Raw genomic sequence first — 15437 nt, 5'->3', positions numbered from 1 at the left:
TACTCTATGCTACTCTCTCCCCCCCCCCACCCTCCCCTAGCTTATCTCTTCATGCTTCAGGCTCACTGCCTTTATTCCTGATGAAGGGCTTTTGCCCGAAACGTCGATTTCACTGCTCGTTGGATGCTGCCTGAATTGCTGTGCTGTGCTGTGCTGTGCTGAATTGCCACTGATCCAGAATCTGGTTTCCAGCATCTGCAGTTTTTGTTTTTACCTCATTGTTTGATATCCATCCTACCACAGTGGCGTTGTCAGCAAACTTGTAGATGTGCTCATTCAGAACCTGGCAAAACAGTCATGGATGTACAGAGAGTACAGCGGGGGCTCCAGTGTCGAGGGTTACTATGGAGAATATGCTGTTGTCTATCTTCATTGACCGTGGTCTGTGGCTCAGAAAGCTGAGGATCCAGTTGCAGAGGGTGGAGCCAAAACCAAGATCACAGAGTTTTGAGATCAGTCTAGAGGGGATAATGGTGTGGAAGCCAGAGCTATAGTCAATGAGCAGGAGTCTGATGTAGATGTCCTTGTTGTCTAGATGTTCCAGGGGTGAGTGTAGGGCTAGGGATACGGCATCTGCTGTGGACCTGTTACATTGGTAGGCAGATTGTAGGGAATTGAGGCAAGCTGGGAGACTGGAGTTGATGTGGGCCATGACCAGCCTCTTGAAGCACTTCATAATTATGGAGGTCAGAGCCACTGGGTGGTAGTCATTAAGGCATGTGCTTTCTTAGGTACTGGGATGATGGTGGTCTTCTTGAAGCAGGTGGCGACTTTGGCTTGTGGGAGGGAGAGGTTGAAAATGTCAGTGGATACCTCCATCAGCTTGTCCGCACAGGATCTAAGTGCACTGCTGGGGACTCTCTCTGGGACTGTCGCTTTCCTTGGGTTGACTCCCAGGAAGACCGATCTGATGTCTGCAGCGGTGACCGAGGGAACAGTGGCATCAGGGGCTGTTGGGGCAGACGTCACTGCACTGCTGGCATTTTGCTCAAACCGAGCATAGAGCGCATCAGGGAAGGAAAAGTCTTTGCTATTTTGCTCTGTTTTATTTTGTATCCAGTTATGTTGTCTCGTGTCATCACCATCTTGATGACAACCCAGTCACAACGTCTCAAACAGGGAGGAGATTGAGAAGAAATTCTTCATGGGAACCTCAGTCAGTGCAAAAATTGAACGCATCACACCGCATTGCGGAAACAGCCATCCAGCCACCTGAGCTAAACATTAGTGTGCAGGCATTGATGGATTAGAAGGGCAAATGGAATGATGCCGTTATTGTAAACAATGGAATATAAAAGTAAGGAGGCTTTGCTACAACTTTATGGAGCATTGGTGAGGCCATATCTAGAGTACTGTTCACTGTGTCATCTCCTTATTTACAAGAAGTCATAATTTGATTGGAATCCGTTCAGAGAAGGTTCAAAGAACTTCGAACATAGCACAGTACAAGCCCTTCGGCCCTCGATGTTTACTCTACTCTAAGATCAAACTAACCTATACACCCTTCATTTAACTATCTTCCATGTGCCTATCCAAGAGTTGCTTAAATGTCCCTAATGTATCTGACTCTACTACCACTGCTGACTGTGCATTCCACACACCCACTACTCTGAGTAAAGAACCTACCTCTGACATTTTCCCTAAACCTTCCTCCAATCACCTTAAAATTATGCCCCAATGTGATAGCCATTTCTGCCCTGGGAAAAAGTCTCTGACTATCCACTTTATCTATGCCTCTCATCATCTTATACACCTCTATCAAGTCACCTCTCATCCTTCTTCTCTCCAGTGAGAAAAGCCCTAGCTCCCTCAACCTTTTTTCATAAAACATGTCCACCAGTCCAGGCAGCATCCTGGTGAATCTCCTATGCACCCTCCCTAAAGCTTCCAAATCATCTCTATAATGAGGTGACCAGAACTGAACACAATATATTCCAAGTGTGGGGTCTAACCAGGGCTCTGCAGAGCTGCAGCATAATCTTGTGGCCCTTCAACTCAATCCCCCTGCTAATGAAAGCCAACACATCATATGCCTTCTTAACAATCCCATCAACTTGGATGGCAACTTTGAGGGATCTATGGATGTGGACCCCAAGATCCCTCCGATCCTTCACACTGCCAATAGTCTTGCCTTTAACCTGATAGTCTGCATTCAAATCTGACCTTCCAAAATGAATCAGATCGCACTTTTTCAGCTAGAACTGTGATCTGCCACTTCTCACCCCAGCTCTGCATCCTGTCAATGTCCCATTACAACTTACAACAGCCCTCCACACTATCCACAACTCCACCAACTTTTATGGCATTGGCAAATTTACTAACCCACCCTCCCACTTCCCTATCAAAATCATTTATAAAAATCACAAAGAGCAGAGGTCCTAGAGCAGATCCATGTGGAACACCACTGGTCACTGAGCTCCAAGCTGAACACTTACCACCATCCTCTGTTTTCTGTGGGCCATCCAATTCTGTATCCAGACAGCCAAATTTCACTGTATCTCATGCCTCCTTACTTTCTGATGAGCCTGGGGAAAACTTATCAAACACCTTGCTAAAATCCATGTAACCTCATCTACTGCTCGACCTTTATCAATGTGTTTTGTCACATCCTCAAAGAATTCAATAACGTTTGTGAGGCATGACCTGCCTTTCACAAAGCCATGCTGACTATCTTTAATCAAACTATGGATTTCCAAATAATCATAAATCCTGTCTCTCAGAATCCTCTCCATTAATTTGCCCACCACCAACGTAATACTGACTGGTCTGTAATTCCCAGAGTTATCGCTATTCTCTTTCTTGTACAAGGGAATAAAGTTTGCCACCCTCCAATCATCTGGCACTACGCCAGTGGATAGTGAGGCTGCAAAGACCATCGCTGTAGGCACAACTTCCCTCACTTCCTGTAGCAACTTGGGTATATCCCGTCTGGCCCAGAGGACTTATCAATCCTAATGTTCTTCAAAATTTCCAGCACATCCTCCTTCTTAACATCAACCTGTTCAAGCATATCAGACTGCTTCACACTGTCCTCACAAACGACAAGGTCCCTCTCACTAGTGAATACTGAATCAAAGTACTCATTAAAGACCTCCCCTACTCCCTCCAACTACAGGCACAAGTTCCCTCCACTATCCCTGATCAGCCCTACTCTCACTCTGGCCATTGTCTTTTTCCCCACGTAACTGTAGAATGCCTTGGGGTTTTCCTTAATCTTACCCATCAAGGCTTTGTCACGTCCCCTTCTAGCACTCTTAAGTCCAATCTTCAGTTCCTTCCTGGCTACCTTGTAACCCTCTAAAGCCCTGTCTGATCTTTGCTTCCTCAATCATGAGTAAGCTTCCTTCTTCCTCTTGTCTAAATGTTCCACATCCCATGTCATACAAGGTTCCTTCATCCTACCATCCTTTCCTTGCTTCAGTACGACAAACCTATCCAGTTTTCGCAGCAAGTTCTCCCGAAACAACCTCCACATTTCTGTTGTGTATTTCCCTGATAATATCTGCTCCCAATTTATGATCCATAGTTTCTGCTTAATAGCATTGTAATTACCCCTCCCCCAATTAAATACTTTCCCATATTGTCTGCTCCTATCCCTCTCCATGGCTATGGTAAAGGATAGGGAGTTGTGATGGCTATCACCGAAATGCTCTCCCACCAAGAGATCTGACATCTGACCTGATTCGTAGCCAAGCAACAAATCCGATATGGCTTCCCCTTTAATCAGTCTATCGACATGGTGAGTCAGGAATCCTTCCCGGACATACCTGGCAAAGTCTGCTCCATCCAAACTATTTGCACTAAGGAGGTTCCACTCAATATTAGGGAGGTCGGAGACACCCATAACAATAACCCTGTTACTTCTGCACATTCCCAAAATCTGACTCCCAATCTGCTTCTCTGTGTCTCTGTTGCTATTGGGGAGGGTGGGTGGGGGTGGGGGCTATAGAGAACTTCCATAAAAGTGACTGCTCCTTTCCTGTTTCTGGCTTACACCCATAATGACTCCGTAGACAAACCCTCCTCGATGACCTCCCTTTCTGCAGCTGTTATACTATCCCTCATTAGCAATGGCACTTCTGCACCTCTTTAACCTCCCTCCCTATTCCTTTTTTAACATCTAAACCCCAGAACATCCATTAACCATTCCTGCCCCTGTGATACCCAAGTCTCCATAATGGCCACAACTTCGTAGCTCCAAATACTGATTCATGCTCTAAATTCATCACCCTTATTCCTGATACATCATGCATTAAATTAGACACACTTCAACCCATCACACTGACTGTAACTTTGCCCTATCAACTGTCTATCCTTCCTCACAGATTCTCTGACAATAGACAATAGGTGCAGGAGTAGGCCATTCTGCCCTTCAAGCCAGCACCACCATTCATTATGATCATGGCTGATCATCCTCAATCAGTATCCTGTTCCTGCCTTATCCCCATAACCCTTGATTCCACTATCCTTAAGAGCTCTATCCAACTCTTTCTTGAAACTATCCAGAGACTTGGCCTCCACAGCCTTCTGGGGCAGAGCATTCCACACAGCCACAACTCTCTGGGTGAAGTAGTTTCTCCTCAACTCTGTTCTAAATGGCCTACCCCTAATTATTAAGCAGTGTCCTCGGGTTTGGGACTCACCCATCAGCGGAAACATGCTTCCTGCCTCCAGAGTTTCCAATCCTCTAATAATCTTATACGTCTCAATCAGATCCCCTCTCAGCCTTCTAAACTCAAGCGTATACAAGCCCAGTCACTCTAATCTTTCAACGTAAGATAGTCCTGCCATTCTGCACGCTGTTTATGCCTGTTCACCAGCTAACCCATCCTCTGATCTGTAGCTCCGATTCCCGTCCCCCTGCTAAACTAAATGTGCATAGGATGAGGATTAAATTATGAGGAATTTTTGAACAGAGTGTACAAGAATAAGAAGACAACTTTATTGAAACATATAAGATCCTTAGGGGACTTGACATAATGGTGGCTGAAAGGCTGTTCTCCCTTATGGAAGAGATTAGAACTAAGGGTCACAGCTGAAACTAAAGGATCTCCCATTTAAAATGGAGAAGGAGAGAAGTTTTTTTATTCAAAGGGTTGTGAGTCCGTTGAACACTCCGAGAGAACATGGGAGGCAGGGTCATTAAATATTTTTAAAGCAGAGGTATATAAATTCTTGGCTAACATGGGTGTCAAAGGTCATCAGGATAGGTAAGGAAATGGAGTTGAGGCCACAATTAGATCAACCCAAGAACACATTAAGTAGTGGAGCAGGTTCAAGGGGTCATGTTAGTAAATACAGCAAACATTTTATTAACTCGCACCTATGGGATCAGAAGTGGGATGGTTGGTCAAGTATTCCGGTTGATTGAGAGCTCCATCTAATCGATGTAAAAACACACATGAAGTATTAGAAACATAATGCACAGGGTACAGATCACTGTTAGATTTTATTTACAACATAAATCACTGAAATAACAATGCAACTTTGCCTTAAATAAAACTTACTAGCCTTCTTACGTTGAAAGATTGAAGCGACTGGGCTTGTATACCCTTGAGTTTAGAAGGCTGAGAAGGGATCTGATTGAGATTAAGCCTTCTCACCCGCACCCTCACTAACGATTCAGACATCACAGAGATGCAGTAAACTTCAAGGTATTTCAGGTATATATTTTTTGCCAGTTTATTGAGAATGCTGCTTTATAGGGTGGCAGTTAAAACAAGCATCCACCAGAACAATAGAACAATGGGAAGAAGCAAAATGTGCATAGCCAAGGGAACCCCAGGTTCTCAGCCAACACAGGATAGTAACCTGTAGTGACACAAAAACAATACAGTGCTTCACTTGGTCTGGACGCTGGTAGTGATGAGGTTGTGTTGGCCTGTCTGAATTCTGGCTTGATAGATCATATATCTTTCCATTTTAACAAGGTGCTCTTTCTAAAGCACAAGCAGGCAATGTTGCAAGTTCAGGTTTACCAATAAACCATTACACAAATGAAATGATTTAAAATTAGAATAAGCCAAATTATTTACTTATCACATAAATACAAAGATTTAAAAACACACAGTAAATACAATCTTGTTAATCCTTTATCGTACTCATAACATTGAGAATTCTTTTCCATTTCAGTTCTGAGGCTTTATTTAAGTGGAGCTTCAATGCCTTGTCATAAGAATCTGATTGCCTCTTCCTGGTGCCTTGCAAATGAGCATAGAATTTCTCTATTTCAAGTAACCCCTTCAGGGTTTTAACTAAACATTTCTGGTCTGGAACTTTTCAAATCAACTCCTTAAAGATGTAACCTTTATCTTAAAAGTTCTAAACTACCTCCCTTTCTCAGGAGCGGCTATTTCACACATCTAGCTTCAGCTAAGACTTCTACAAACTGTTCCAAATTGAAAGTAAAAAAATTTTATTCCAGGGTATGGCCATTTGATACCAGCATCCACCAACACATTAGAACAATGCAAAGAAGCAAAATGTACATGACAACAAGGGAACCCCATGCTCCCAGTCATTACGGTGAATCCATTGGGTCTGGAAGCTGGTAGTGATAGACAATATAGACAACAGACAATAGGTGCAGGCCATTCTGCCCTTCGAGCCAGCACCACCATTCATTATAATCATGGCTGATCATCCTTAATCAGTATCCTGTTCCTGCCTTATCCCCATAACCCTTGATTCCACTATCCTTAAGAGCTCTATCCAACTCTTTCTTGAAACTATCCAGAGACTTGGCCTCCACACCCTTCTGGGGCAGAGCATTCCACACACCCACCACTCTCTGGGTGAAGTAGTTTCTCCTCAATTCTGTTCTAAATGGCCTACCCCTTAGTTTTAAAATGTGTCCTCGGGTTTGAGACTCACCCATCAGCGGAAACATGTTTCCTGCTTCCAGAGTGTCCAATCCTTTAATAATCTTATACGTCTCAATCAGATCCCCTCTCAGCCTTCTAAACTCAAACGTATACAAGCCCAGTCACTCCAATCTTTCAGTGTAAGATAGTCCTGCCATTCCAGGAATTGACCTCGTGAACCTACACTGCACTCCCTCATTAGCCAGAATGTCTTTCCTCAAACTTGGAGACTAAAACTCCAGGTGCGGACTCACCAGGGCCCTGTACAGCTGCATAAGGACCTCTTTTCTTCTATACTCAATTCCTCGTGTTATGAAGGCCAGCATGCTATTAGCTTTCTTCACTGCCTGCTGTACCTGCATGCTTGCTTTCATTGACTGATGTACAAGAATACCCAGATCTCGTTGTACTGTGCCTTTACCTAACTTGATTCCATTTAGGTAGTAATCTGCCTTCCTGTTCTTGCCACCAAAGTGGATAACCACACATTTATCCATATTAAACTGCATCTGCCATGCATCTGTCCACTCACCTAGCCTGTCCAGGTCACCCTGTATTCTCCTAACATCCTCCTTTGCTAATATTACTTTTAATACCTTCATCCCTGCGGCACACCACTGGTCACCGCCTGCCATTCCGAAAGGGAGCCATTTATCACTACTCTTTGCTTCCTGTTAGCCAACCAATTTTCAATCCATGTCAATATTTTGCCCCTAATACCATGTGCCCTAATTTTGCTCACTAACCTCCTATGTAGGACTTTATCAAAGGCTTTCTGAAAGTCCACTGGATCTCCCTTGTCCATCTTCAGAGTTACATCCTCAAAAAATTCCAGAAGATTAGTCAAGCATGATTTCCCCTTCATATATCCATGCTGACTCTGACCTATCCTGTTACTGCTATCCAGATGTGTCGTAATTTTGTCCTTTATAATTGACTCCAGCATTTTTCCCACCACTGAGGTCAGACTAACTGGTTCCCTGATTTCTCTCTCCCTCCTTTCTTAAAAAGTGGGACAACATTAGCCACCTTCCAATCCGTGATGAGGTTATCTTGGCCTGTTTGCTACTAAACCCACCATTCTGCCACCTACCTCTGCATCAGTACCATCCACTCAGTCACCAGCAGCAGTGTTCCCCTTCCTCCTCATCAGGGCACTCACTTCCCAGTGTTCCCCTTTACAAATTCCTCCTCCTTTGATGAGCAAGGTTGTACACAGTAGAGCAGACCACAATAATTCTGGACACTTATTCTGGCAAGATCTGAAGCTCTCACTTGAGTAATGCAAGGATCAGAATCCCATCTTTAACACACTAACAACCTACCTTACTGCTTCCAGAGTGTCCAATCCTTTAATAATCTTATACGTCTCAATCAGATCCCCTCTCAGCCTTCTAAACTCAAACGTATACAAGCCCAGTCATACTGTTGCCCATGACTTTCTAGCAATTGATACAACTGAGTGGCTTGAGAAGGCATTAAGAATCAATGAGATGATGTGAGTGGTATTGTTCTGTCCAAATTGTTCGGCACTGGTGTCTTTGTAAGATCTTCTGCAGATATCCTCTATCGCCTAATTGCCAACCATCTAGTTGATGAGGAGGAGCAAAGACTTTTGGCACCTACAACAGGTAAAGATGTCGGCATCATGAGACCTCCCTGGATAGCATGGGAACAATTGAAGGATCTGTTTCCTGCTACCATAGGCCAGCTGTACATTCGGTGAGAGAAACTATTTTCCACTAATAAATGTTACTGGCTGATCCGTGGTGCTTACAGCACAATGTATGAATTGTTCCTTTCACAGTGGAAAACCTGTGATGGCAACAAATCCAACAGTCCCGGCTGCCTGACTCTCAGTGTGAGTAGTGAATTTTACAAAATCATTTCCAGGGTCCCAGGTTCGATTCCAGCCTTGGGCGATTGTCTCTGTGAAGTTTGCACATTCTCCCCGTGTCTGCGTGGATTTCCTCCGGGTGCTCTGGTTTCCTCCCACAGTCCAAAGATGTGCAAGTTAGGTGAAATGCTAAATTGACCATGGTGTTCAGGGATGTGTAGGCTAGAGGCATTAAGTCAGAGGAAATGTAGAGCAATAGCGTAGGGGAATGGGTCTGGATGGGTTACTCTTCGGAGGGTCGGTGTGGACTGGTTAGGCCGAAGGGCCTGTTTCCACACTGTAGGAAATTCAATCTAATCTAATCTAATCTATTTCTGAAGCAAATCATTGCTGCATTTCATCTGGTGTAAGTATACTAGCTCACCTGCTGGACAACACCTACATACAGAGAATCTGAAGACATGGATTTCTCACTTGTGGATACATCATTTCATTATCAGGATTGTCTTTGAACAAGCATACCTGACAGATAAGCACTGCTATTGGAAAGCTCGACCTACCTTGCAACTTCCTCGCACTTATTTCATCCTGCCATCAAGGAGCTGATTTTGGAGCCGCACTCACAATTAATTTACCCCAAGCTTCCAGCTTCCAAGATCAGCTCAAACCAAAAATGGTTTCATCATTTCAAACCAAAAATGAGATACTTATTAACATAGACAAAACAGACTAGCACTACACTCTCAAGAAAGTGTAGACTGAGAGTTGAGTTAATAATGGCCTCTAAAAGTATTAGCAAGTTTAATAGGAAGCACATGGAGATGATGTTTCTACCTGCAGGGGCAACCAGAATTAGGAACTGTAAAAATAAGATTGTCACTCCTTTATGTTTGTTCGAAGAACGTGGACATCACTGGATGGGCCAGTAATTATTGTCTGCAATAGGGTTAGCCCTAGACCTAGACCTAGTCTATCCCAACTCTAGCCCCAGCCCTAATCCTAACTTCACCCTAACCCTAACCCTAACCCTAATCCTTACCCTAAACCTGACCCTAACCCTGACCCTAACCCTAACTCAATTCCAGATGGTTAAGAGTCGACCACACTGGAGGGTCTGGAATCCAGACCAGATAAGGTCAGTAGATTTCCTCCTCAAAAGCTCATGGAATCATAGGATTGTTTCAGCATAGAAGGAGGACATAAAGCTCATTATATTTGCCCATTAACTCGTGTCAACTTCCTCCATTTACTCCATATTCTGCACAGCATTTCTATTGAAATAACCAATTGAACCAGCCACAACACTTCCAAGCACCAAATTCTAGACCTTAACTACTTGATTTTTTTTCTCATGTCACCCTCCCTTCGTTTGCAATTTAAATTTATTGCTTTAATTATTTGTGAACCTGATGGGATCATTTTAAGACAATGGTTACAACTAGCCTCGTCTTTAAATCCAGACTTTTTGTTGCATTGAGATTTTACTTTTTTAAAATGTATTCATTTGTGGGAGATGGGTAATGCTGGCTGGCCAGCATTTATTGCCCGTCCCTAGTTGCCCTTGAGAAGGTAGTGAACAGCCTTCTTGAACTGCTGCAGTCCACCTACTGTGGGTTCACCCACAATGGCCTTAGAGAGGGAATTCCAGGATTTTGACCCATCAACAGTGAAGGAACAGTGATATATTCCCAAGTCAGGATGGTACATGGCTTAGAGTGGAACTTGAAAGTGGTGGTATTGCCATGTATTGCCTGCCCTTCTATATGGAAGTGGTTGTGGATTTAGAAGATGCTGTGTGAGGATCTTTGGTGAATTTCTGCAGTGCATCTTGTAGATAGTACACACTGCTGCTACTGATTGTCAGTGGTGGGCTGCTTTGTCCTGGATAGTGTCAAGCTTCTCAAGTGTTGGTCGAGCCACATTTATCCAGCACAATGGGACGTATTCCGTCACACTCCTGGTAGACTTGTGCCTTGGTAGACATGCTTTGGGGTGTTAGGAGATGAGTTACTCCCTGCAGTGTTCCTAGCTTCTGACCTACTCTTGAAGCCATTGTGTTTATGTGATGAGTCAAGTTGAGTTTCTGGTCAATGATAACCCCCAGGATGTTGGCAGTGGGTGATTCAGTGATGATAACACCATTGAATGTGAGGACTTGGTAGTTGGATTGTCTTTTTTGGTGATGGTCATAGCCTGGCATTTGTGTGGTGTGAATATTACTTGCCACTTGTCAGCCCAAGCCTGGATATTGTCCAAATCTTGTTGCATTTAAACATAGACTGCTTTGGTATCTGAGGAGTCGCAAATGGTGCTGAACATTATGCAATCATCGGCGAACGTCCCCACTTTTCACCTCATGATGGACAGAAGGTCATTGATGAAGTAGCTGAAGATGGTTGGGACTAGGACACTAATCTGAGGAACTGAGATGACTTATCTCTAACAACCACAACCACATTCCTATGTGTCAGGTATGACACCAATCACCAGAGAGTTTGCCCCCTGATACTCATTGATTCCAGTTTCACGAGTCTCCTTGATGCCATGCTCAGTTGAATGCCACCTTGAGGGCTATCACTCTTACCTCACCTCTGGAATTCAGCTCTTTTGTATATGTTTTAACCAAGGCTGTAATGAGGTCAGGAGCTGAGTGGCCCTGTTGAAACTTAACTGAGCGTCACTGAGCAGGTTATTGCTGAGCAGGTGCTGCTTGATAGCACTGTTGATGACATCTTCCATCACTTTACTGAGAGTAGGCTGATGGGGCAGTAATTGGCTGGGTTTGATTTGTCCTGCTTTCTATGTGCTATGAGCTACAGTGGGATTTGACCCAATGTTCCCAAAAAGTTTTCAAACATTAATAAACAGCAATAATACAACTACACCACTGCCAGCCCCATCAAATCTACCCAATCTCCAATAATAGCAGGGAAAATTAAACCCATTCATTATGAAACATTTTGACAAGGCTTTTTTGACAGCAACTCCCAAGCCCACAAACTCCACCATAAAACAGACAGAATCATGGAATCATAAACCCATACAGCGCAGAAGAGGCCCTTCAGTCCATGAGGTCTGTACACTAAATTTACACTTGTCCCACTTTCCAGCACTAGGCCCATAATGTTGAATGCTGTGGCAATTCACGTGCTCATCCAAATACTTTTCAAAGGTTGTGAAGTTACTCAGTTCAACTACCTTCCTGACCCAGACGCCCACTAGCACCAGGTGAAAACATTTTTCCTCAACTACCCCCTAAACCAGGCTAGCAATGTGAGTGTATGGCAACACTACCGTCTCCAATTTCTCCTCCAAGTCACACATCATCACATTGACATAAATCACTGTCCCTTTCTTGCCACTGGGTCAAAATCTTGATGACTCCTACCAAACAAAACCGAGTATGCAATTGCAGGTGTGCAACAATTGTGCAACAAACTACAGGGTACATAAAGGCTCACCACTATATTTCCACGGACTGTTATGGATGGCTGATAAATCCTGAGGATAAAGGTTACAAAATTCTGAAGGCCTACTTCATTGGACTGCATCATTGGCCAAAGGCCCTGATAAATATTTTCTTCCTAATTAAATGAGTATGGGTCCTGTTCCCTGTAGATCTTGGGCCTTCAGTTTTCAGAGCATGTTTATGTTGGTGTCTGTTGACGAGTCTCACTGTCTGTTCAGCAGGTGCAGCAGAACGAAGAAAATGGAGGAGAATTATGGCACAAAGCAGTTCATTCCAAAGTGATTTCTGTCCTGACATGTGAAAATGACCTGATACTTTCTTGTTCCCTCCTCCTGTGTAAGAGTTTATGTAAGAGAAGAGCACATCTAAACAACGAGATGAGTAAGTGTGAAAAATGGAATTTCAGTATTTGGAAAGGAACAATTATTCAGTTAGCTACCATGGGCAGAGCATCAGGAACTGATTACATTAACTGTTTGCAAGCATCTCTGAAGTGTGTGTCAAGCCTCCCAAAGCTTAATTCTGCTTCATTGTGTAAAAATCCACAGGAAGAGGTCAGTCACTGAAACTCTTGAAATAGGTGTATAAAAGCTGTGAATCAGATCAGTCACCTGAAAAGAAACGTCATGCACAAACTTCCTGGCAGCACAAAGTTTGTACTTCCCAAAATGTTCAGACAGCTGCAGTCTGACTTTAAAACATTTGTGCTTGTGTAGTTGCATGCACAGCGAAGCTTTGAAAATGCACTTTTATGTATTAAAAGAACAACGCTCATTTACTTCATGGATCACAGGACATCACAGAGCACTTTATAATCAATAAATTGCAATCACTGTTATAATGTAGGAAACACAGCAGTCAATTTATGCACAGCAAGGTCTCCACAAACAGCAGAATGCTGACCAGATAGTCTGTTACACTGCGATGTTGCTTGGGAAATAAATATTTGGTCAAGACACCAGGGAGAACTCCCACTGCTCTTCTTCAAAATAGTGTCATTGATGAAAGGGTCAATGGGATTTCAGGATAAAGTCTCACCTAAAAGGCAGCAGCAGCATAACACTCTTTCAGAGCCACCTATTTTGCGATCAAGTCTCTGGAAATGGAAGCTTGAACTCACAACCTTCAGAAGTAAGAGAGTTACCTATTGAGTCGCAGCTGACAACTATATAACTTGGAGGAATCCATTAAGATATCCTATTTATTGTTTGCCTGCTACATGGAGCAAATGCCTGCTGTCTCTGATCCGTAGAATGTGGTGCTAATGCAGGTTTTACTTCAGGTGCTGCCTGTACATAAGAGGGTAATCATAGCTCTCGCCCAGCTTTCAACTAAAGTATAACTGACTCAACCTATCCATTTAAAAAAGAAAGAAGAAAAGTGAAAGCACCACTGACTTCACGCTTTATTCTCTGACACCATCCATCTTTCCAAATTGATTTTTGATATCCACAGTGACCTGGAAGCTAGGCACAGCGATAACTCTCAGAAAGTGGAAAACAATATTATTCCCACAAATATGAATTACTCGTCGGCAGGTTAAATCTACTGTGCAATGAATTATGTGACCCCAGAGCTCCTATAATTCTTTTGAATTTTACAGAGTCGTGAGAGAGAGAGCGCACAGCTCTGACAAGCACTTAACAGCCAAAATCAGTCCTGAACAACTCTCCTGGACATTTGATTTAGCCATTTCAGCCTGACGTTACCAGACAATTTAGTTTTCGGAGTTGGAAGAAAATGACATTCATCCATTTTGAAACTTATAGATTTCATTTGCTGATCATTTTTCACAATAAGCTGCGAGTCTTTTGTCATCAGCTATTCCCATTCCAGCCCCAAGTTAAAAAAACACATAAATGCTAAACAAAATGACAACAGAGATGAGAAAAACAGACTAGCTGAAGTTAAGATGTATGCGTAAAAGAGACACTGTACATGAGCTCAGCAAGTTGTTATTTTTAAAACCTCACGGCATTATTTTTCCAATGATTGACCTGTCAATTTCATCCCTTCAAACCCAACTAACCAAACATCCCTGTGAAACAAAAGTCTGACTGTCAGTACGTGCATTACTTCAATGTACTGCAAACAGGTTTGACAGATATGTTGTATATTTAAAAATGTGCTACATTTAAACAATTACATCAATGGGTGTCAGATATGTTATGTTTTGCATCGAGGCTTCCTGTAATATTTCTATGTCAGTCATGTAATTGGAGACAGGCAATTAAAACCAAGGTAAACTAGAATCCTTTAGCTGCAGTGATGAAAAGCAGCAGGTTTCTGGTGCATTTCGTACAAATATTGATCATAAATGGACACCGTGCCTCCAAGGGTGGACGAAGCAGATTCAATGATATCTTGCAAAAGGGAGTTGGATAAATACTTAAAGAGGTAAGAAAAATAAGTTGGGCTAACAGAAAAGGATTGGGCAGCTCCTTGCAGCTAAATAGGCCTTCCCAAGAGCTTTTAAAAGATGTGCCAAATGATGATCCTTCAGCTCTGTGCGATTCGATAGACACTCGAGTATTGATCCGAGAGTTTTAGAAATGACCCAGCTGTATTATAAAGCTCAAAGCTAACGTCAAGGAGCTGTGCTGTACCCTGCAGGCTGGAAAAGGTAACTGAATTACTCAATAGTATCATGGAATCACGCATCCAAGTAATTCCGGTCCAAGATGGTGCCAGAGTGGCACGCTTCAGCTGGAGTTGGTCTTCTCCTCCCGCTCTCCTTCTTTATTTCTTCTCATTTCTTTCTTCTTGGTCCTTTTTCATTTTCTCTCCCGGCCTCTGACAACTCCCAGCCTCCGACGTGACTCCCAGCATCTGGCGATAACTCCCTTCCTCCGGTTACGACTCCCAGCCTCCGATGATGACTCCCAGCATCCAACAACAACTCCCAGCCTCCGACGGTGACTCACAGCATCCGGGGATGACTCCCGCCCTCCGGCAATAACTCCCTTCCTCCGGTGATGACTCCCAGCCTCCGACGGTGACTCCCAACATCCGGCGATAACTCCCAGCCTCTGGCAATAACTCCCTCTCTCTGGTGACAGCTCTCTGGTGACAGCTCCTGGCCTGCAGTTGACTCCCAGTTTCTGACGAAGACTCCTGGCTACTGGTCAACTCCCGGCATGGCAAAGCGGCCTCCCAGCCTTTGTGATGACCTTCTGTGGAGGCCTCCTAGCCTAGTATAGCCGCCTCCTGACATGACAGAGCAGATGTGGCAGTTTGGAGAGATCTCCCAGCCTCGTGATCCTCAAGA

At 43.6% G+C, this 15437-nt stretch overlaps 1 long non-coding RNA gene across 1 annotated transcript in view; it reads left to right on the top strand.

The window, feature by feature from the left end:
- The window catches only part of LOC122555314, a 44565-nt gene extending 29335 nt beyond the window's left edge, over window positions 1-15230 (top strand). The window contains exon 3 of the long non-coding RNA XR_006313229.1: window positions 12388-15230. This is a non-coding gene — a long non-coding RNA (uncharacterized LOC122555314). The remainder of the gene's footprint in view (window positions 1-12387) is intronic.
- Window positions 15231-15437: the final 207 nt, after the last annotated feature.

This window comes from Chiloscyllium plagiosum, chromosome 1 (assembly GCF_004010195.1).
Source record: "Chiloscyllium plagiosum isolate BGI_BamShark_2017 chromosome 1, ASM401019v2, whole genome shotgun sequence".
NCBI classification, from domain to species: Eukaryota; Metazoa; Chordata; class Chondrichthyes; order Orectolobiformes; family Hemiscylliidae; genus Chiloscyllium; species Chiloscyllium plagiosum.
This window is presented reverse-complemented; position numbering and strand designations above follow the sequence as displayed.